Source organism: Schistocerca serialis, chromosome 6 (assembly GCF_023864345.2).
Source record: "Schistocerca serialis cubense isolate TAMUIC-IGC-003099 chromosome 6, iqSchSeri2.2, whole genome shotgun sequence".
Taxonomy (NCBI): Eukaryota; Metazoa; Arthropoda; class Insecta; order Orthoptera; family Acrididae; genus Schistocerca; species Schistocerca serialis.
This window is the reverse complement of record NC_064643.1, coordinates 191,818,653-191,840,801: the sequence shown is the minus strand read 5'-3', so window position 1 is coordinate 191,840,801 and position 22,149 is coordinate 191,818,653.

The window sequence follows — 22,149 nt, the reverse complement described above, 5'->3', positions numbered from 1 at the left end:
ATCCTTACAAAATGTAACAGTTTATATGTGCTGTGTTACGTCAGATGTGACGACAGCCTGTGACTAATGGATGTATTCTGTTTAGTTGTTTTTGTTTCAAGTTCACAAAACGGTTCAAATGGCTCTGAGCACTACGGGACTTAACTTCTGAGGTCATCAGTCCCCTAGAACTTAGAACTACTTAAACATGACTAACCTAAGGACATCACACACATCCATGCCCGAGGCAGGATTCGAGCCTGCGAACGTAGCGGTCGCACGCTTCCAGATTGTAGCGCCTAGAACCACTCGGCCAATCCGGCCGGCCAAGTTAAAATATACGTTTAATTTTTTGTCAAAAACCTTCCCAAAAACATACTCTTAAATAGTGTTTTGTTCATCGACTAGACAGTGTCACAGGTACACTTAAGTTGTAACGTAACACAGAATGTCTAATGCATATAAATCTACCCGATGATGATGGAAGTTAAAACCTGTTAAGCGCTTTGTGAATACAGTGAAACAGTTACTGATAATAGTAAGTAATAGTTAACGTGTTGTTTCATTCATATCAATAACAGTCGAGGTAAAACTTAACATAAATGCATTTAGATTTATTTCTTATCCACGTTGTTATTTCTTGCAGGGATGAGATGGGCAGTATAATTCTGTCGTATCCAAACGCCTATTAAACTTTTTTGACACAAACAAGTTATGTACAAAAAATGCATGGTTTTTAGATTCTCCTAAGAAATTTAGCGGGGGTAGGACGTCAAACGGACCGACTTGGAGCAGGAGAGGCACCACAGGACATTTTAATTCGCACTGTCTATACCTTTACAAGTAAATTCATGAAACATTGTCAGCATGACCAGGAAGGATTCAGGATTCACACTCATAGCAGCGGAATTTCAAAAATATAACAAAATAAACTCTTTTACATGTGAAATTTCATCATTTTTTGATTTACTATTGGCTGCATTTGTTGCTATATATACATTTTTCTTCATAAGTAAGAGAGATTCTTAGATGAATTTTGCTCAGCATACAAACCATACTTACAGATGCCTGAAACTGTAGAATCTATTTAATTTATGAAAAAATTAATGAGCTGTTACGTTTTAAACTTTACGTTTATAAAAAAATCAAATTTTGTCGTTAATTATCTCAATTTTTACCCCAGTTTTTAATAGATTTGGAAAAGTCAAGAGTATCATACACCTGTTAGTATGGTTTGTATGCTGTGCGAAATTCATCAAAGAATCTCTCTTACTTGTGAAGAAAAATGTACCTATAGCAACAAATGCAGCCAACAGTAAGTGAAAAAATGATGAAATTTCTTTTCTAAAAAAAAATAAATTTCTTATGTTTCTGAATTTCCACTGCTATGAGTGTGAATCCCGAATCCTTCCTGGTCATGGTGACAAAGTTTTATGAAGTTATTTGTAAAAGTATAGACAGTGGAAATTAAAATGTCCTGTGGTGCCTCTCCTGATCCATGCCGGCCCGTTTGACGTCCTAACCCCCTTAAGGGTATAATACACTCGTGGAAATGGAAAAAAGAACACATTGACACCGGTGTGTCAGACCCACCATACTTGCTCCGGACACTGCGAGAGGGCTGTACAAGCAATGATCACACGCACGGCACAGCGGACATACCAGGAACCGCGGTGTTGGCCGTCGAATGGCGCTAGCTGCGCAGCATTTGTGCACCGCCGCCGTCAGTGTCAGCCAGTTTGCCGTGGCATACGGAGCTCCATCGCAGTCTTTAACACTGGTAGCATGCCGCGACAGCGTGGACGTGAACCGTATGTGCAGTTGACGGACTTTGAGCGAGGGCGTATAGTGGGCGTGCGGGAGGCCGGGTGGACGTACCGCCGAATTGCTCAACACGTGGGGCGTGAGGTCTCCACAGTACATCGATGTTGTCGCCAGTGGTCGGCGGAAGGTGCACGTGCCCGTCGACCTGGGACCGGACCGCAGCGACGCACGGATGCACGCCAAGACCGTAGGATCCTACGCAGTGCCGTAGGGGACCGCACCGCCACTTCCCAGCAAATTAGGGACACTGTTGCTCCTGGGGTATCGGCGAGCACCATTCGCAACCGTCTCCATGAAGCTGGGCTACGGTCCCGCACACCGTTAGGCCGTCTTCCGCTCACGCCCCAACATCGTGCAGCCCGCCTCCAGTGGTGTCGCGACAGGCGTGAATGGAGGGACGAATGGAGACGTATCGTCTTCAGCGATGAGAGTCGCTTCTGCCTTGGTGCCAATGATGGTCGTATGCGTGTTTGGCGCCGTGCAGGTGAGCGCCACAATCAGGACTGCATACGACCAAGGCACACAGGGCCAACACCCGGCATCATGGTGTGGGGAGCGATCTCCTACACTGGCCGTACACCACTGGTGATCGTCGAGGGGACACTGAATAGTGCACGGTACATCCAAACCGTCATCGAACCCATCGTTCTACCATTCCTAGACCGGCAAGGGAACTTGCTGTTCCAACAGGACAATGCACGTCCGCATGTATCCCGTGCCACCCAACGTGCTCTAGAAGGTGTAAGTCAACTACCCTGGCCAGCAAGATCTCCGGATCTGTCCCCCATTGAGCATGTTTGGGACTGGATGAAGCGTCGTCTCACGCGGTCTGCACGTCCAGCACGAACGCTGGTCCAACTGAGGCGCCAGGTGGAAATGGCATGGCAAGCCGTTCCACAGGACTATATCCAGCATCTCTACGATCGTCTCCATGGGAGAATAGCAGCCTGCATTGCTGCGAAAGGTGGATATACACTGTACTAGTGCCGACATTGTTCATACTCTGTTGCCTGTGTCTATGTGCCTGTGGTTCTGTCAGTGTGATCATGTGATGTATCTGACCCCAGGAATGTGTCAATAAAGTTTCCCCTTCCTGGGACAATGAATTCACGGTGTTCTTATTTCAATTTCCAGGAGTGTATTTTCCATTGCTCTCTTCAGTCTTCTAACACACTGAATATTCTCCACATTGTCTGAGAAATTAGTCACTTAACCTGTCAGAGTCACATGCTAAGCCACAAGTCGCATGTGGCTGTTACTAACCTGCGACAGTGTTTTTCGTCATGCCTAGTCCCAGAATTAGTACTATTTTAGCAGAGTTTCCAGTTAACGATCAGGCAGCAGCGACGGCAGACATAAAGGCGACGCCTTAGAGAAGCAGCGACGTCACAACTGGTGTGAAGACCGCTAGGCGGCACTGCGCTGCGGCTAGGGGTTGTGGGGCGGGGGGGGGGGGGGGGGGCGTGGTGTGGGGCGGAGGGTAGTTGCAGCAGTTTCCGGCTCCGCAGTTCCCACGCCGCCCCCGGCCACCAGCTCGGGCCCTCCCCTCGCGGCGGCCAGCGCCGCCTTTTTCTTCGGCGCCGTCACTGCATTAAAGTTTTTATGACGCGGGTAACCAAACTGTGGCCCGGCAGAGCTGAGAGCCACCCGGCGTCTCCTGCTCCGGGAAAATACAGGCCGCAGCGCGGGCCTGCCGGCGGCAGTAGCGCGGCTTCCATGGCGATACTGTTCTCAAACGTTTAACAGCAGTTTATGTGCTTTGGTCATACAGGATGACTCCGTGATGATGTTACAAACTTGCGGGGCTGATGTAGAAGGGTAAATATATCAGGTTGAGGTCAGCGAGCCTATTCCTAAAAGCAATGAACGAGAATCGTCCTGGTGCCTCTGAGCGTGCAATACATCCACCGGTACCATCGCTGCTAAAACTGTACGGTAGCCAACTTTCAGAAGTGGTAGTACCGACCAAACAAGACAAAAATCTCCGGTGCACATGGTTTTGTAAACCATCGTCGCCAGTTTTGTAAAGGCCCCTTCGCTACTGCTGTGGAGGCCGAGTTGCCATTGTTGTCTTGTGACAGCCAGAGCGAGAGCACCAGCAGCAGCGAGTACTGTTTGTATAAAGCGTTTATTTTACATTTTGTTTACGACCTTCCACTAAGGAAGGGATTCTATTTGTGTTTATCTGCTCTGCATAGTAACTAACAGTTCTTGATAAAACTTTACGTAATTTTCGTGTTAGATTTCTTAGTGTTTTCTTGATCGTTTAGAACAGAAAGCGCCCTAAAACCGTCTTTTGTTTGTTTCGCGGCCGTTAGCCACTAGTCACTTGAATCAGCAGTTGTCTTGTGACAGCCAGAGCGAGAGCACCAGCAGCAGCGAGTACTGTTTGTATAAAGCGTTTTTGTACTTATTTGCTGCGCTTAACTTTTAAATAGTTTTTCTGGGAAAACCTAGCGTAGTTTTCGCGTCTCGTATTTCAGTGAGTGTTTCTTGATTATCAAAGTAGCTCATCAGAAGATTATCTTGGGAATTTGTCACCGTATAGAGTAGGGTAAACATAGTCATGTGTAGGGACTGTGGTTGTTGTGAGCGGACGCAAGGAGAATTGGCCACTCTTCGGGGGCAGGTGGAGGCTTTGTCTGTTAGGCTCATCGAGCTCGAGGCGCAGGCGTCGGCTCGTAGTGGCGTTGGGGCAACTGTGGTGAGACCTATGCCTACTTCGGTGGCCTTGGAATCACATGGAACCCCTGATGTCGCTGCGTCTTCCGGCAGTGAGCATCTTACCGGTCAGCCATCACTCCAGGGTGAATGGCGGACAGTGGTGGGCTCGCGCGTGCCTGGCCGAAAGGCGAAGGTGGGATCTGGCCGCGTGGCAGCTACCTTACCCCTTTCCAACAGGTACGGGGTGCTTCCTAGTGGTGATGACATCGTTTCCGAGCCACCACAGGATGCCTCGCCTGTTGGGCCAGTGGCCGATTCTCCGGCAAGGTCCCGACAGTCACAGAGGGAGGGCCTATTAGTTATAGGGAGCTCCAACGTTAGGCGGGTTATGGAGCCCCTCAGGAAAATAGCGGGTAGATCGGGGAAGAATGCCAGTGTGCACTCGGTGTGCTTGCCGGGGGGTCTCGTCCGTAATGTGGAGGAGGCCCTTCCGGCAGCTATTGAACGCACTGGGTGTGACCGGCTGCAGATAGTAGCACATGTCGGAACGAATGACGCCTGCCGCTTGGGTTCTGAGGCCATCCTTGGTTCCTTCCGGTGGCTGGCTGATTTGGTGAAGACAACCAGCATCGCACGCGGAGTGCAAGCTGAGCTTAATATCTGCAGCATAGTGCCCAGAGTCGATCGCGGTCCTCTGGTTTGGAGCCGTGTGGAGGGTCTAAACCAGAGGCTCAGACGACTCTGCGACTATAATGGTTGCAAATTCATCGACCTCCGTTATTGGGTGGAGAACTGTAGGGCCCCCCTAGACAGGTCAGGTGTGCACTACACACCGGAAGCAGCTACTAGGGTAGCAGAGTACGTGTGGCGTGCACACGGGGGTTTTTTAGGTTAGAGGGACCCCCCCTTGGGCGAAACGATAAAATACCTGACGGCTTACCAGAGAGGACATTATCATCGTTGATAAAGAACGTCCGTCCTCAGAGACCAAAAACAGGAAAAGTTAACGTAATATTGGTAAACTGCAGGAGTATCCAGGGCAAGGTTCCTGAATTAGTATCTCTTATTGAAGGAAATAGTGCGCATATAGTATTAGGAACGGAAAGTTGGTTAAAACCGGAAGTGAACAGTAACGAAATCCTAGACACAGAATGGAATATATACCGCAAGGATAGGATAAACGCCAATGGTGGAGGAGTATTTATAGCAGTAAAGAATTCAATAATATCCAGTGAAGTTATTAGCGAATGCGAATGTGAAATAATCTGGGTTAAGTTAAGTATCAAAGGTGGGTCAGATATGATAGTCGGATGCTTCTATAGACCACCTGCATCAGCAACCGTAGTAGTTGAGCGCCTCAGAGAGAACCTGCAGAACGTCGTGAAGAAGTTTCGTGATCATACTATTGTAATAGGGGGAACCTTCAATCTACCAGGTATAGAATGGGATAGTCACACAATCAGAACTGGAGCCAGGGACAGAGACTCTTGTGACATTATCCTGACTGCCTTGTCCGAGAATTACTTCGAGCAGATAGTTAGAGAACCAACTCGTGAAGCTAACGTTTTAGACCTCATAACAACAAATGGACCGGAACTTTTCGACTCCGTGAATGTAGAAGAGGGTATCAGTGATCATAAGTCAGTGGTTGCATCAATGACTACAAGTGTAATAAGAAATGCCAAGAAAGGAAGGAAAATATATTTGCTTAACAAGAGTGATAGGGCACAAATCGCAGAATATCTGAGTGACCACCATCAAACGTTCATTTCTGAGGAAGAGGATGTGGAACAAAAATGGAAAAAATTCAGAAACATCGTCCAGTACGCCTTAGATAAGTTCGTACCGACTAAGGTCCAAAGCGAGGGGAAAGATCCACCGTGGTATAACAATCATGTACGAAAGGTACTACGGAAACAAAGAAAGCTTCATCATAGGTTTAAGAGTAGTCGAATCATAGCTGATAAGGAAAAGCTGAACGAAGCGAAAAAGAGCGTAAAGAGAGCAATGAGAGAAGCATTCAACGAATTCGAACATAAAACATTGGCAAACAATCTAAACAAGAACCCTAAAAATTTTTGGTCATATGTAAAATCGGTAAGCGGATCTAAATCCCCTATTCAGTCACTCGTTGACCACGATGGCACCGAAACAGAGGACGACCGAAGAAAGGCAGAAATACTGAATTCAGTGTTCCGAAACTGTTTCACTGCGGAAAATCGTAACACGGTCCCTGACTTCAGCCGTCGCACGGACGCCAAAATGGAAAATATTGAAATAAACGATATCGGAATTGAAAAACAACTGCTATCACTTAGTAGCGGAAAAGCATCCGGACCAGACGAGATACCCTTAAGATTCTACAGTGATTATGCTAAAGAACTTGCCCCCTTTCTATCAGCAATTTATCGTAGATCGCTGGAAGAACGTAAAGTACCTAGCGACTGGAAGAAAGCGCAGGTCGTTCCCATTTTCAAGAAGGGTCATAAATCAGATGCGAATAATTATAGGCCTGTTTCGCTTACGTCAATCTGTTGTAGAATAATGGAACATGTTTTGTGTTCTCGTATTATGACGTTCTTAGATAATACAAATCTCCTTCATCATAACCAACATGGATTCCGCAAACAGAGATCATGTGAAACTCAGCTCGCCCTATTTGCCCAAGAAATTCACAGTGCCGTAGACACTGGCGAGCAGATTGATGCCGTATTCCTGGACTTCAGGAAGGCATTTGATACGGTTCCGCACTTACGTTTAGTGAAAAAAATACGAGCTTACGGAATATCGGACCAGGTTTGTGATTGGATTCAGGATTTCCTAGAAGAAAGAACACAACATGTCATTCTTAACGGTTCAAAATCTGCAGATGTAGAGGTAATTTCGGGAGTACCGCAGGGAAGCGTGATAGGACCTTTATTGTTTACAATATACATAAATGACTTAGTTGACAACATCGGTAGCTCCGTGAGGCTATTTGCAGATGACACGGTTGTCTACAAGAAAGTAGCAACATCAGAAGACTCGTACGTACTCCAGGAGGACCTGCAGAGGATTAATGCATGGTGCGACAGCTGGCAGCTTTCCCTAAACGTAGATAAATGTAATATAATGCGCATACATAGGGGCAGAAATCCATTCCAGTACGATTATGCCATAGGTGGTAAATCATTGGAAGCGGTAACGACCGTAAAATACTTAGGAGTTACTATCCGGAGCGATCTGAAGTGGAATGATCACATAAAACAAATAGTGGGAAAAGCAGGCGCCAGGTTGAGATTCATAGGAAGAATTCTAAGAAAATGTGACTCATCGACGAAAGAAGTAGCTTACAAAACGCTTGTTCGTCCGATTCTTGAGTATTGCTCATCAGTATGGGACCCTTACCAGGTTGGATTAATAGAAGAGATAGACATGATCCAGCGAAAAGCAGCGCGATTCGTCATGGGGACATTTAGTCAGCGCGAGAGCGTTACGGAGATGCTGAACAAGCTCCAGTGGCGGACACTTCAAGAAAGGCGTTACGCAATACGGAGAGGTTTATTATCGAAATTACGAGAGAGCACATTCCGGGAAGAGATGGGCAACATATTACTACCGCCCACATATATCTCGCGTAATGATCACAACGAAAAGATCCGAGAAATTAGAGCAAATACGGAGACTTACAAGCAGTCGTTCTTCCCACGCACAATTCGTGAATGGAACAGGGAAGGGGGGATCAGATAGTGGTACAATAAGTACCCTCCGCCACACACCGTAAGGTGGCTCGCGGAGTATAGATGTAGATGTAGATGTTGTCACTGTAGGCCGAGTTTGTGAGTTCGTGAAACGCCTTCTGGTGCGGTACACCGCTAAGACAATTTATGCCTGCCACTATTACTCAGCTGTGCTTCAGGGTCAGGTAATAGGATAGAAGAACGAAGGTTCTACGACACTCCAACAAATTAGTAACAAAGTCACACAAATTAGTTAAAAAGGTTTCCCTATGTTTGTGACTTGTCTAATAATGAAGTTTGGAGCACTGCATGTAATGTAACGCAAAAAGGTCCTCAATGGCTATGGGCAAATAATCGTTGATAAACTTCGCACTAAACAGCAAATGCAATTTACAACAACTGTCTAAGAGGTCACTAATCGACGTTCTCTAAGTCAACCTTGGACGATGATGTATAACCGAGTGGGCGAGAGCTGCTCTTCTGTCTTTCGAGTAGGCTTCTGTTCAAAATAGTTCAAATGGCTCTGAGCACTATGGGACTTAACATCTGAGTTCATCAGTCCCCTAGAGCTTAGAACTACTGAAACCTAACCAACCTAAGGACATCACACACATCCATGCCCGAGGCAGGATTCGAACCTGCGACCGTAGCAGTCTCACGGTTCCGGACTGAAGCGCCTAGAACCGCACGGCCACCGCGGCCGGCTAGGCTTCTGTCCGTTGTCGTCCGGTCATTAGCGGATTGTACTTGTCTGCAATCGGCCGAGGCGAAGTCGATAGCTTCATCCTCAGCGCCGCCAGTGGGGCTGGTGGAACTCGCACAAGTGGAGAGTATCTATGGCACTGTCACTCGTTCACATCTTTGCGCCTGTTGTGCTTTTGCCCTGGCTGTGTCTTGTTCGGACGATACAGCACATGGTCTCTGAAATGTGCACCTTATAAGGTATGGGTACCTGCTCAGTAGAAGAGATGCGTTTCTCAATATGTAGATTGACAAGTGCTCATAGCTCTTAAGGTATGTACTTTGGAGCTACTTCTTAGTGGAATTTTTTTTCTAGGTTTGGTCCATACCACCTGCTTAAACATATTGAAACCAAAGAGCTTGTAGTAGATGACGTGTGTTTCACATTAGCGACGATGAAAAAGTCCTAATAGCTCTCAATTTATTCATTCTATGTTTACTAGATTTTTTCTTTCTTTTGGCAATACTACAACCTCAGAAAGTTGACGACACAACACTCTCAGCAACAACAGTACCGGTACGTGTAATCCGCTATCAGAGTGATTCGAACGATTTTCACTTATGTCTTTTGACTGGTCGTTTCCGGACCAGGGGCTCTTACCTCAAACTGATACATTTACGGCCGGCCGAAGTGGCCGTGCGGTTAAAGGCGCTGCAGTCTGGAACCGCAAGACCGCTACGGTCGCAGGTTCGAATCCTGCCTCGGGCATGGATGTTTGTGATGTCCTTAGGTTAGTTAGGTTTAACTAGTTCTAAGTTCTAGGGGACTAATGACCTCAGAAGTTGAGTCCCGTAGTGCTCAGAGCCATTTGAACCATTTGATACATTTACATTTCGCCATCGTCCGTGAAAGTTCGTAACAAAATTACGGCGTCACCCTGTAAAGTAAGAGCTTTGATTGTGAGTGTGCAGGTAGGTGATGAGTTGTTCTACTTGTCGACATTTGACGCATGTGCATAACGAGTGTCTCGCATTCAAACATACACTTGTTGGGCGGGCTCAGGTAAAGCAAGCACGTTGATACTTGCAGTTCTTGCGAAAGTTTGCTGCGGGTGATGGGTGCGAAGTTTTCGTTGAATATACAATTTATACTAAAAATAATTAAAGGAAAGGTAACTACAAGGATTGTAGTAGATAGATACAAGGATTGATATAGATAGAAATCTCACGTGTACAACTTGCTCACAGGGACAATATACAGAAGAATGGGAAAGAAAACTGAGGATCTGTTAGATGGCGATCAGTCTGACTTCAGGACAGGTAAAGCTACCAGAGAGGCATTTCTCGCAATGGATTTGACAGTGGAGGCAGGACTTAAGAAAACTCGTGACGCATTTATAGTATTCAAGAAGAAAAAGTGCTCCGAGATGTTCGAAATTCTCAGGAGAGTTGTTTAAGCTATAAAGAAAGACTGTTAAGATACAAAATGTATAAGAATCAAGAGGGGACTATAAGAATGGTAGGAAAAGAACGAAGTGCTCTGATTCGAAAAGGTATAAGGCAGGCATGTAGACTTTCGCCGCTATTCTGCAATCTTTGCATCAAAGATGCAATGACGAAAGTGAAAGGAAGGTTCAAGGAAGTGAATAAAATTTAGGGTGGCAAGATAACATCCATAAGATTCATTGATAACATTGATATCTTCAGAGAATGTGAACAAGAACTGAAGGACTTCTTGAATGGAATGAACCGTCCCTGAGCACACACAAAGGATTGACAGTAAACGGGAGAAAGGTGAAAGTAATGAAGGACAGCAAAAATTAAATTAGAAATAAACATCGCATCAAAATTGGTGGTCACGAGGTAGACGAATTCAGCCAATTCTGTTGCCTTGGAAGCAAAATAAATCATTGTGGACGAAGTAAAGAGGACATAAGACGCAGACTAGCACAGGGAAAATTGGAACGCTTGCTCAAAAGAAGTCCTCTAATGTCAAACACCAGGCCTAATATTGTAATCAGGAAGTTTCTGTTTGAGGGAACTGCTGCAGCGTATGAGCAACGTAGCACGACTTCGATGCGAGTATTTAATCACCAACATGTAGGCAAAGTATTAGTGCAGCATTTGTGTCTTTCCGACATGTGTGCGGTAAATGCGCAAAAGTGAGCAATGGCGACATTATAACCCATTATGTCCAAACAGGAGGAAAGTGGCGTTGTTCTTTTGTTGATTGCCGATCGACAAACACCGATAGAAATTCATTGGAGAATGAATAATGTGTATGCGGCAGTATGCCTGTTGTGACGCCCCAAGGACAGAAAACCCCAATTAACAAACTTTGTGGAAACTTAAAGTAGGGAAGTGAGTCATCTTGACAGTGACGGCAACTATTGACGATAACATCTACACTGGTAATGTTTTGATTAACGGCTACATTATTCAGATACTGAGAATAGCATACAAAAAGAGGAGATAAAAGGAAAGGATTATCATAGATTCCTTATCAAACATCTACAGAATAAATTCAAAATCATATGAACGAAGGTTAAATCCAAGAAGGTAATTCAGTCAAAGATAACATTTACCGTGGAAGAGAGTTCTAGCCGCATCGAAGAGAAAATTCAGTGCGACTACAATGCAACTTGGATATGGAAATGTTCAGTTAGTTAGTTGTTCTTGAGCCGCTCTAGAGTACTTTTGCAGTGGTTGTCAGGGTGCATACGCTGTTAGGTTGTTTCAGTTTTGGACGTTTGATAATTTGTGAGGTAGAGACTGAAGTATTGCTCAGTCTGATGAAAGTTAATCTTTACCGTTCTCAACACGACGGTATAGTAAGACGAGTGTTAGACTTCAATTGAGTGATATTGGTTTATCGGACTTAGCCTTCGTACTGACGAACAGTTACAAACCCTGAGAGCAAAACCTTGAGAGCAATGGATCAACGACAGATAAACAATTCGTAGTCTTGAGTAGGACATAATAAAACGCAGACACGAAGAAAGACAAGTACGCCAATTAGCCAAAAGTTGTCGTCAGCGTCACGATTACTGAACTGAATAGAAGTTAATCTTGAATGACATATCGGTGTGCGTGTACTGTAGGGACGAACAATTAATTACAGAAAGTACAATAAAATCTGGGTCAAAAGGTAAATCTTACGTGTCGCCTAACTTTTTAAACATTTTAAGTGACTGACTGAGTACGTGAATAATGGACAGTGAAGAGTGATTAGTTTAAACGTATTAAAATAAAAAAAAAACATTTACTCCAACATAAGTTATCTCTGGAGTTACGTTGAACCGTTGTTAATAACTGGACGTAGCAACGGCATAGCAGCGGAATAGTAGAGAGCAAATTTTCGTCCTCGCTATCTATGATGTGAAACACGACCGTAATGATGAAATCAAGAATCAAGATTTTATTTCATCACGGAACTAACCGGGCATAAAAATAAAAATAAAATGTTGCAGTTTACCAGTTCGCACAAACTGAGAAGACTGTTGTGAACAGCCGGCCGCGGTGGTCTAATGGTTCTAGGCGCTCAGTCCGGAACCGCGCGACTGCTACGGTCGCAGGTTCGAATCCTGCCTCGGGCATGGATGTGTGTGATGCCCCTACGTTAGTTAGGTTTAAGTAGTTCTAAGTTCTAGGGGACTGATGACCACAGATGTTAAGTCCCATAGTGCTCAGAGCCAAGCCATTTTTGACTGTTGTGAACAGATAACAGAATATTTCTTAACAACTCAAGGGGTTGTGCTCTTACTAGAGTTACAGGCGCTGTTCCACTTCACACCGATGGGGACGAACATCGTTAGGAGTCGCGTCTCCTCCCGGCGAGAGAAGAAGGTGGGATGGGACGTCACACAGTGGAAAACCACCGTCTTGGAACGGTGTGCCAAATTCTGTGCTGGTGAGAATACGACACAAGACGCCTATCGATGTGGAAGGCCATCCGTTACGCCTTCTCAAGTGGGAGACACTAACACCCGCCATACAATCGCTATTTGTCCCCATGCTATATCTCGCCTTTGGTCCTTTAAAAAAGCCTCGATGGGTCGACGATTCGTGTCGGACGAGGATGTGGAGCAGACAGGTACGAACGTCTTCACGCAGCACGACACGGTGTTTTACCAAACGACTATCTTCAATCTGGTGCATCGGCTGGGATGACTACCTCAGTGCTCACCGAGATTTTGCCTGACTGGCATACCTATTCTGGACTGTACGGCTTTCGAAAGGAAACTTTTTCATCACACCTTATATGAAAAATTAATTTCTGACAGTGTACATTCAGAAAACAGCATTGCATGGTAATGAACCACAGACTGCGGGACAACTAGAAATGAAGATAATCGAAGCATTTGTGATCTGATGAAAGAACAGGACGTTAAAAATTAAATGGGTTAATGAGGTAAGAAATAAGGACGTCGTCCGCAGAATCGGTAAGGACTGGAGAGGACTGGACATGTGGAAAACGCCGACAAGAAGAAGGGATAGGATGGTAGGACATGTATTAAGAACAGAGGCGCGTGCTGAACATGTTAGTAAGGCATGAAACATGAAAGATATCAATTTTATGTATATGTGACATTGCTCACTCACCACGATCTTGCCCGTTCTTTTTACAGACCTCCTGAGTAAAGTCGTCGAAAAATTGGTTTCGAACATTCATCTGCACTAAAAGATCCTTTCCTCTGCACATGCGGACAGATGGCTTTGTTCTTGCGCATCCCTGTCGAAGGTGTTTATTCCATTCAGTGCGGAAAACGATCATTCTATTGATTACGATGCAGCCAGTATGGTTAAAATCATTTCACACGATTTATACAGTCCTGGAAGGCCAGTGTTAAGTTAATTTTCATACAGGGTACTTTGTACTTCCCACATATGCCTAGCTTCAAGATGTTGTGACGTAAACATAGCGCTCACTTTCCACTTTAAGCTAACAATATAAAAAAACTTTCCACATAATGTCCTTAATTTCTCAACGCCTTCTCGGGAAACACATCTGCAAAGCTTGAAAACTTCTTTGAGTCAAACAAACTTCAAGAGCTCACTAAGTTCCAGCATGACAAGATCCTTAGATCATGAGCCATAGTGAAACAAACTTGATGATTTATTCATGTAAGTCGCGATGTCAAAAAAGTATCCACAAAAAGGTGACTAGTGGTCCAAATAAACTGCTTATGGAACTGTAATCTGGAAATGTTTCATGTAAGTCCTGTATGCACATTCTGTAAATATTTAAACAGAATTATAGATGGTCGAGGGGGGACCTTATCTAAATTTAGACCGCTTGACATGGAATGAGCCATAGTCGAAGTTATATGGCACATTTCGGAGCAAAAGCCACGTATTGCGTGGAGAAGGGTTTTGAACCCCGTGCTCCTTCAATGTGACGTATATTGACACATCACATATCAATGAGCAGTGTAGATTTGCCGTTTAGGCCTGTTATTATTAGTGTGTTTTAAATCGCTATTTTTGTTCTTCGAATGCCACATTTCCTTACTTATGTTACTTAGGTTCTGTGAAATCTTCGGAGAAGAAGCTATTCAGCCATGCACAGGTTACTGCGGTAAGGTTTATAGATGAAACAACAACCAGCCGCGTCTTGTGTCGAATTGTCACCAGCACGGTGCAGAGATTTACTGTCAGCAATTCTTTCTTTTATTTTCTGGTAGAACTTACCCATTATTATGAACAACAAATTAAATTATGCTAATCTTCTTTCCCTGTTGATTAGGGCTGAGGGGATTTTATGTACACGATGAAGCATTGGCCTGAAGTTAGCAATCTTATGGTGGTCCGGGTGGTAGATTATGTTACTGATGGTTCAAAATGGTTCAAATGGCTCTGAGCACTATGGGACTCAACAGCTTAGGTCATAAGTCCCCTGGAACTTAGAACTACTGAAACCTAACTAACCTAAGGACATCACACACACCCATGCCCGAGGCAGGATTCGAACCTGCGACCGTAGCAGTCCCGCGGTTCCGGACTGCAGCGCCAGAACCGCGCGGCCACCGCGGCCGGCTACTGATTGTAACATCCGTCGTTGTTGACTAGCGAAATATGTCAAAGTCATGTTTTTTTTTCATTTATGGCCGCTATTTTAAGGTCCATGAAGTTAAATGCTACTGTTTATTTCACGTTAGGCAGAGGATTTCATGTTGTTGTATACTTTGCTCAGATCTTCGGTTGGGAATACAACTTTGCTGCTGTTCCTAACATAAATAACAAACATCACTTTGACATATTCGTCTCCCTCACTGGTGATCGTGGCAATCAGCAGCGACCACTGAATGACAAACGACATTGTGATAGGTTCCGCCTACCGTACGTCAGCGTATAAAGTCGCGTTTTCTGCTGTAAGTGTGGCCCAATGGCACTCTTCGACTCCTATAAGTTCGGCGCTTTGTAGCGTCACTGGATTATGTTTCCAGGCATGGGTTCCTATCCTCGATTTGTTCGTCAAGACACCCACTACAACCCCTCGAAGTTTATTGCATCATTTCTGCGACATCCTGTATACCTGTTTGACGTCTTTTCAAACCAACCCAACGTCTCTCCATGGGATCCGTGTTATACTGAAACTATTTCAGGATAACTTTTCACTGAAAAAATTGTGTGACAAAATCTTGTTGTGAAAGCTGTTGATTGAAGTGAGATACTGTTCAAACTTTCGCTTTAGTGTGCTCCTTATTAGGCTTAATGTACAGTCTGTAGACTGTAGATCTTTAATACTATGCTCCTCTCTGAATAATATTTAAATATGATTCTACAATTGCGTAATGATTCATGAATATAAGATAAGCTGCTCCAACTCTAATTGCAAGGTCTCGTTTAAACTGTATCCAGAGAAACGATTGATGATGTTTCATTCTACGATAAAGCAATGTTGTAGTGCACTATTTAGTAAGCAGAAGGAAATCTTCTAATCATGCGTCGTCAGTGTACCGTGATATATAAATGCCTCGACTAAATATAATTCGTCCAATACTTTATATATAACCCTACTGCCGGCCGCGGTGGCCGAGCGGTTCTAGGCTCTTCAGTCCGGAACCGCGCAACTGCAACGGTCGCAGGTTCGAATCCTGCCTCGGGCATGGATGTGTGTGTTAGTTAGGTTTAAGTAGTACTAAGTTCTAGGGGACTGATGACATCCGATGTTAAGTCCCATAGTGCTCAGAGCCATTTGAACCATATAACACTAGAGCGGGTCGGCATATTATGAAGTGCTCCAAACACAAATAAATTTGTTTTGCACCGTTCCGTTGTTGCTTTATTATGGTGAAACCATACCTGCTCCTTCGTTAGTGCTTGAGCTAACACAGCGATAAATTGTGTCGCCGTACGTGCAAATGAGCAGCAGTAAGCTAGACCAGAAAAAATTTGCGATCCGTGCAAGAAAATAATCCACATTACGCGCTAGTAGCATAATCCCACATTATGGCAGTTGTCCACGAGATAATGAATACGCGAATAAGCAGTTGGCTGGAATCTGATGCAGCAGTGCTGTTTAATGCCTCACGTCGGTCATTACTGTGGGTTAACATCTGTCTGCAGCAACAGAGTGATTTAATGAAAGTTTATTCTAGTATTGTCCAATTAAACTGCGCTTTAGCACGTAGTATGCAAGTTTACTTTTTCATTGTTTAATTAAACTATGATTTCGCTGTTGCTTGTTTACCTTGATAACATAAAGGGAGCTATACTTTACATGTGTAGAAAGTACACCGCGCCCGCTCGTCTTACGAAAATCAGCACACCCGCTCGAAATTTAATTATTCTAAACTGAACTTGATAGTCGGTAAACGATGAATAAGTGAACGAAAAGAGTAGCTGTCTGTAATACATTGTCTTCCTTATCAAAAATCAAAAGATATGATAGTTAATCATCGCTCTTTAAGTCTGTATGCTGCTAGAAAATGTAACTTCTGGATTATATGAAAAATTTACAGATGGTCACCGTTCCGTAATCACATCACACGAAAGATTATTTTCGTACTACGTTGATTTTTACCTGCGCACTGGAAAACTCTGCTCTGCTTTTGTACATAAAAATAAATAGCAGGAAGTATGCCTGAAATTTAGGTAGCTGCAGTCTCAATGTATTTATAAAGATTGCTGCTAGCTGATCACGCAACAGTGCGAGGCGTGCCAGCAAAGTTAAGTTTTAGTTCCAAACAACAAGAGGGACACCTGACGAACTGCAGGTAAGTGAATGAAAAGCTATAGTGAGATTCGTGGGCATACAGAACTTTATATTACATTATCATAGTATTCAGACATGCCCCTCGAGCTTGTGCAGCAACAAACTTAATTTTTCCGACCAGGTAAATGGAAATGAGCATTTGGAGCGATTGGCCGGGAGGCCTCTTACGGGGCAGATCAGGCCGCCTTGGTGCGGGTCTTCTTACATTCGACGCCACATTGGGCGACCTGAGCGCCGGAAGGGGATGAAATGATGATGAAGACAACACAACAGTCATTTCCTGAGTGGAGAAAATCTCCGAGCCAGCCGGGAATCGAACACGGGCCCCTTAGGACAGCAGTCCGTCTCCCTGGCCATTCAGCTATCGGGGCGGACTTTCCGGTTAGGTGAAACGTTTCAGTTGATCCGTGGTCCCATATCGACGATCCCGTGCCCACTGCAATCGTAATTGATGATGTCGTCGGGTGAAAGTAGAAAATCGTGCGGGTCGTATACTAGAGAGCGCCTTGTTTAGGAATGTGCGCTGAAGCGTGTGCCTCGAAATAGTTTTGTCTGCACTTTCATCAGATCTGCTACATATCGTCGCCTGTCTTATGTCATACAGAGGACGATGACACAGAGATGTTCAAACTCTTGTCGCCTACCGTCCTTCAGCCACTCTCTGCAAGTGCTCACGACGGTAACGCTTGAAGAACAGTCAGGGTAAGTCTTTCCGAGATGTTCATTCCCACACATCGTGTCGTAACCTTCTGCCCTTTGTCAGAGTAATGTATATCAGTCGGTGCCCATATGTAGCCCGTACTATCGCTACGTTAATTCCGTTCGTCTCTGTTCCAGTTATATACACTGCTTATCTGAATTAACTTTTTCGAGACCCCGTAACCGTTTCCGACTGCAACACTTAAGTTTGAAATTTGGCATAAATGTGCCTACAACCGTCTTCTGTAATGGTGAGAAAGCAAGGCGCACTGCGATATCATCCTCTGTCTCGGCTACGCCTCAAACAGCAAGGTCTCCACACGTGCGGAAGAAAGAGCTCATAAGCTCATGTGACATGTAAGGTAGTTTAGTAATGTCACATTGACCCCAAATTTCACTACATTTCAGGCCAACGTGTCGCGCGATCTGTAGGTCGTCACACGCCTTCTTCCACACATTTCATCCCTTCTTTTGACGCCTCTACGGTGGAGGTCAGAACGGCGGCATACAGCATTGAAATCAAGCAGTTTTATAATGGGTGGCCGAGGGAAAGATTTTAGTCACATCACCGCTCTGAATCGACACGAAAACGTCTCAGAGGGTGGCATAAAGAGCTTGAATGAAACTATATCTTTCTTTGGGGCGTTGATTCTCCCACATTTCACCCCAGGCAACCGACGGCGGAGTGGTGTCAAGTGGTTGCCTGCCATCAGGGGTCTATCATTGCATCACAGACTTCCTCTGTAAAGGCACATTTTTAAAATTCTCAATAAATGTTGATGGCTGCCGCCGAGGATATTGCCGAACTTGGGTCTTAAAGGGACGCTTTGGCGTTTTGTTCATGCATGTGTCGATGTCACAACCTTCCATGATCACGTCACAGGAAGGCATCAAAATAGGAGGGCTGAGAAAGCATAAACATCATTTGCTGCTTTAGATCACGTTCAAATTTGGTCGAATGATTTTCAACGATTCAAAGTCGACGTGTGTGAAATCTGCTTCTTGGTCATTTATAAGAAAACCGCGTGATTTCGACCCTGGATGTCGCCATTCTGACGTTCTGCGGAGAGGCGACTAAAGAAGGCATCAAATGTGGGTAAGGGAGTATATGATGACTTCCTATAGTTTGACACGTCCACGATCCCGTGGGACAGAATTGTGGTGAAATTTGGTTCCAATGTTTCGTCAGTAACTCACCTTACACGTTACATGAACTTCTGAAGTGTAGTCTTCTTTTTTTTTTTTCACGTGTGTCGACACGTTGATGTTCGAAGTGTCGCCGAGCCCGAGGGGTTACGTCCCTGGACGCCTTGCTTTAGCACCAATATAGAGGAAGACAGTAGGCACCTTTGAGTCAGATTTCTAACTTACGTTTCGTAATGGAAGACAATGACGGGGTTTCGAAAAAGTGATCCTTTAATTCTGTTGCTCTTTGTATTTTCCTTACGGTGTCGCGTACCAGCAACGCCACCAAGAAACAATCAGGTGAAATTCAGTGGCCACAATGATTTGACTAAACAGTGTATCCGTTTCCCAGACATGTTCAGAGGGCCCAGTTGCGACGTACTGTTGCTATTTCATGTACGCTCTAAACATATCTAACTTCTCGGACAAGAAGAAACCCTATCATTACTATACATCCCAGTGCGCGTACACTTATTACTTTCTGCCTCTGTATATCGCCGTGAGTCTAACGTACCGTATTTCCACACGGTGGATCTGGATCTCGTGATTCCTCGAAGTGAATCTGGACGCAGATCTGCTCTCGGAGTTCTGAGGCTCTTGGGAAAGTCTCATAATACTTAACAGTTTGGCGTAAACATATTTGACAATATCTGAGAAATTTAAATTTTCAGTAGTCGGAAAATACACTCTTCAAATAAGAAAAAGGATTGACATGTTTTGTGAACTGGCAAGACAGCCAATCCACTAGGACGGGAGGTCGAAAGGCACGCGTTTAAGCTCACGCAGGCTGGCGTGAGGTCTGGAACAGGACAAGGTAATTAATATAGCCAATAACGTACGTAGCTGCTGGAATACTTAACTTTAATCCATAATTGGTGAACATCGGTCTGACGGAACACGCATCGCAAGATAAATAGCAAATGATAATGGTGCCTTGCTAGGTCGTAGCAAATGACGTAGCTGAAGGCTATGCTAACTATCGTCTCGGCAAATGAGAGCGTAATTTGTCAGTGAACCATCGCTAGCAAAGTCGGCTGTACAACTGGAGCGAGTGCTAGGAAGACTCTCTAGACCTGCCGTGTGGCGGCGCTCGGTCTGCAATCACTGATAGTGGCGACACGCGGGTCCGACGTATACTACCGGACCGCGGCCGATTTAAAGGCTACCACCTAGCAAGTGTGGTGTCTGTCGGTGACACCACAACATGATTTTAAATGGAAGTAATTTTCAAAATATTAGCTTTTTCAAAAACAAACCTACCTTACAAAACTTTCCACGATGTGTAGAGAAGCACAAAACTGAAGTGGATCTACCTGCACATAAAAAAGTCTTTTCTTGCACTTGATGCACATCAGCAGCCCGTGTTGCCCCCTATTGCCTCAACAACTGCTACACAACGTCTCAGAATATCTCCAGTCAGCTTTCGAATTAAATCCGGTGCTACTTCCTGATACTCTATAGTACGGATCCCTGTAACTGCTGTAGCCTTTCTCGGTGATTTGTACGAGCTCTAACTCTTTTCTTTAGATAATCCCGTATTCCTGCATGAGGTTTAGGCCGGGACTACATGTCGGCCACTGCAGAAGACTGATACTGTGTCACCCAAGAAAATTTGCACTGAGGCTACAACACGGGCACGAGTATTATCGCCCATGAGAAGAAATTCTTCCCCAAGATCTTGTGCCGAAGGTCTTACGTGAGAATCAGCATTTCGTTGATGAACCTCTCCCCTGTTAGACCTATGCTATTCCTTCTGTGGACCACAATCAGCTCCGTTCTAGTATCCACTATAAATCCTTCCCTGACCATCATATCGCCTCCTCCAAAGGGGGTTATTGGGAACACCGTCGCTTCCATATTACGTCCCCCACGCGTTCTCTGTACACCGGTAAGACCATCTGACAAGTGCGTGCGCGAGTATCGGTAGTTATTACGCTCAGATACTTTTATGACTCCTGCCCGGTGGAGAGAACGCATCGCCGGTGAAGGTGAATTAAGCGGCTCCGCCAGAAAGCAGAAGGAAGTTTCTAACTCCAGTGACTATGAACGGTTTCCCTCGTGGCTGCTGGCTGGTCAAAACAGAAGATGTCGGCTTGGCCAGTGATTGTGTGTGAGTCCTCGCGGAGGCCTTGGATCTACATTGGTATTGGTTCTCAAGGGCACTGTTGAATGGACTTGTCTCTCAGGAAGGAAGACAGCCTGGCCGTACTAACGTCGGCCAACTTCTGTAACAGATGTGGACTGGTTGTTCCCGACAACATATTGAATGGTAAGCGGTTTGTGAATCTTATACTCGCCGTGTTGTCAAAGGTGGTTAACAAAACTGGTTTTGAATGTTAGGCAGGTCAGACATTGTAGTTGCCGTCATCGCAATAATAATAGTTGATTCACATTCAATATCGAGCGGATAAGTTGAAATAGCAAGGAACATAATAATATTACTGCAGTTTGGCTATCCTTTAGTACTTGTAACACCATAGCTCTAATGCTGTACGGATTTATTTTGCCTTTTGCTTTGGTTTAATGTTATAACATTGAGTATCTGTAAATGTGTTTGAATCGATAAGATAAAATTGTATACTCCTTTCTTTGTTAAAACTTTGATGTCGTGGTTTGATTCTATGCAATGTAGTATATCTGTCATTTAAATTCTTTGTCCCATTTGTAGGGAACGAAACTTTTGTAATTTCTGTGTGAATAATTTTTTGTAGAAATACTAATATGTGCTAATGTTTTGTTTTATTTAAAAACGTTTGTTTGCTGTTGTGTAAACTGCTGACCTTCACTTTGGATTCTTAGTTAGTTTGTATGTTAGAGGTATAGTGGTTCCCCTCGGGAACGGAACTTAGTAGAGCGCGCAAATTGTGGTTGGCCTAGGCAGAAAAGGTGGAACAAGAGTCAGTCGGGGACGAACTACCAAACTGTGCACTGCCATGTAAATGCTGCATATTATGCAGGTTCCGAGAGAGGCTTTTTCTGCTACTTTTCAATGCCTCGGATGGATGGATAAATAGCGGGAACGATTCTGGAATTGGTATTCATCATCGCCACCAAGAAGGGCCAGAGTCCAGCAATTGTGTCAGCAAATCCGCCTACCAACTTGCAGTTGCCACCATATTGCGCAATCACTGTAAAGGGGTACTATAATGATGTACAGTGAAGGATCAGCTTATTGGGCGT